Below are 2,819 nucleotides of genomic sequence, written 5' to 3' on the forward strand. Positions count from 1 at the left end.
GAAACAGGCCACAAATTAGCATCTATAATTTCATCCCTATTTTATATTGTAAAAATACAGATAACATTTTCCAGTCCAACATTTTTCACACATACAATTTAGTTTTATCCCTTTTAGAAAACTGGCCCAGCAGGTACCAAAAAAATATTATTAGTGCTTCGATCTGGGTAAGAGGACTGACAAGTTTTTATTTTTGTGTTTTTAATGCATGTTTGTATTTTGTTAATTTAACATGTATTTCTATTGATTTTAGAAAAATTACTTTTGAAAACCAGTATAGTTTTAAAAATGTTAGAAATATGATTTTCATGCACATAGCACATGTCAAATTTTCTTTAACTCAATAAAGGAACCAGCAGGATGACAGTTCAACAGAAAATACAGAGAAACTAAGATTTTTATAGTGCATGGAAACAAGGAAAAGTACTGAATATCCTACCATACAATGAAACTATAACCCTTGGAATTATGTTTTCTCCTGGACAGAAAGGAAAATTATTACACCTTTTCAGTTTTCTGTAACTTAGCTTCTAACTTTAACTAGTTTAAACCAAAAAACCAAACTCATTGCGGCAAGTCAGTTCGACTCATAGTGACCCCTCTTTGGGTTTCAGAGAAGATATCTCTATGGAAGTGGAGTGGCTGGTCGGTTTGAACCGCTAGCCTTCTAGTTAGCAGTCTAATGCCTTGGGCACTACACCACTAGAGCGCCTAAAAAAAAAAAAAAAAACACTGGCTGAGTTGAATCTGACTCATGGCCAAGACTGTAAAGTATCTGAGCCCTAATCAATGATAAATAGTAATTTAAAGTTACTTTGCGCTAGTCAAATGATCTTTAAAGGAGTTTGTAATGTTCTATCATGACATATAAAAGCATGGAATCTCCTATTTGTTTCTTTATTCCAAGTATTGGATAAATTATCATAACAAAAATCAACAATTTAGCTTATAGTGAGTAGAAGAACTCAAAAGATTATTATTAAATTGAGCTGAAAAAAATCCCAGTGGTCCAAATTCCATTTTATAGGTGAATTTACATGGCTTGCTTAGTTACGTTGCAGTCTTGGAACTAAAACTTGTATCAAATTTTTTGCATTCAAATTGAAAAGAAAAAAAAGCTAATGCAATACAGCAGCTTATACCACTGAATCTTGTGAAGGAATAATATTTGTAGATACATTTTTTTCCCAAAGAAAATTAAATACATAGATGGGACTTGAGGCCTGCCTCTGAGACTGTCCACCCTTCCATGAGTTATTTGTCTCCTAGCTCAGTTTCCTCACTGACTGAACTGAGGGAGCTGGAGTAGATGGTTTCTAACTGTTGTGCCACTTGGGCTCTAGGTTAAAGAACATGATGAAAGAATTTCATTCTCTGATTTTGTACATGGAAGTGACTGACAGCTGTGAGTTAGATTTTAAGGATCAGGTGATAGGAAGAAGTTATTAAGTCTGGGACTTGAAGTGAGGAGGGGGAAGTGGGATGGCTGTGGCACCTGGTGTTCCTTTCTGGCCATCTAAGGAGTAAGAAAGAGTCTGGGACTGGAAGTGAAGAGGGAGAAGTGGGATAGCTGTGGCACCTCGGGTCCCTTTTTGCCTGTCTAAGGAGTAGAGGGGCGAGAAAGGTGAGCAGAATGTGGTAAGGTTAAGGGGCAGACCAAGAAGCAAAAGGAGAACTAGAACTGCTCCACATAGTCAGCTCCCACTAACCAGAAAAAGGTCTAGCAGGGCTTTCTGTGAATATGAAAATAAGAAAGTTGAGTGTGGTGACTGAGGTCAGGCCAAATGGTAAACAGCCTGATAACAGTAAGCAGAGACAGTAAACATCAGCTGCTTCTGGTGTCTTTTGGATGTCTCTGGTTTGAGCAGGTATGTAGGTAAAGTTGGGAAGTTGTTGAGGGCAACAGTGCCCTCTTTAGAGGTTCAGGGAAGGTTAAACTGACTGTCAGACCAACTACTACCCAGGGCCTGGCCTTCTGCCATCATGGCACAGATTGTTGACATCTTGTCATCATGAATCAGCTAGAGAATGCTGAGTGTTACTAAACAAACTCAGACTACCTATAACAGATAAAACTAAAACGCTACTGGCTTGCATACAAACTCATTGCCATCAAGTCTTTTCCAAGTCATAGCAACCCCCATTGGGTTTCTGAGGCGGTATATCTTTATGGAAGTAGATTGCCCCTTCTTCCTTCTGTGGAGCAGCTAGTGGGTTTGAACCACCAACCTTCTGGTTAGCAGTCAAATGCCTTAGGCACTATGCCATCAGAGCTCCTTAGCTTGTGTACTCTAGGGGTAAAATAACATTGAAGCCATCCAAATTCATGGCTAGAAAATGTGAATAAAAAATATGTCTTTTTCTCCTTATGAAATCAGATTCATATTCATAAAGATCTGGACTATATTAAAATTAGAATGGAGAAACAGGAAAATAAGCACTTCTACAGTTTGCCTTTGATTATAAGTTGCTGTTGTTGTTATGTGCTGTCGAGTCGGACCCGACTCATAGCGACCCCTCCTTGGGTTTCCAACGTGGTATCACTATGGAAGTAGATTACCCAACCTTCCTTCCAAGGAGTGGCTGGTGGGTTTGAACCACCAGCCTTGTGGTTAGCAGTCAAGTGTCTTAGGCAGTACACTACCAGAGCTCCTTTTGATTAGATAACCATCATCAGATCTAAAAGTTGAATGTTGTTATTAGGTGCTATTGAGTTAGCAGACCAAGACACTGACAGGTCCTGTGCCTTCCTCACAGTCTTTGTTATGCTTGAGTCCATAAGTCTATGCTTGAGTTATTGCAACCCCTGTGTCAGTCCA

The sequence above is a fragment of the Orycteropus afer genome, unplaced genomic scaffold, assembly GCF_000298275.1.
Source record: "Orycteropus afer afer isolate SDZICR_OR568_19922 unplaced genomic scaffold, OryAfe1.0 scaffold00125, whole genome shotgun sequence".
Taxonomy (NCBI): Eukaryota; Metazoa; Chordata; class Mammalia; order Tubulidentata; family Orycteropodidae; genus Orycteropus; species Orycteropus afer.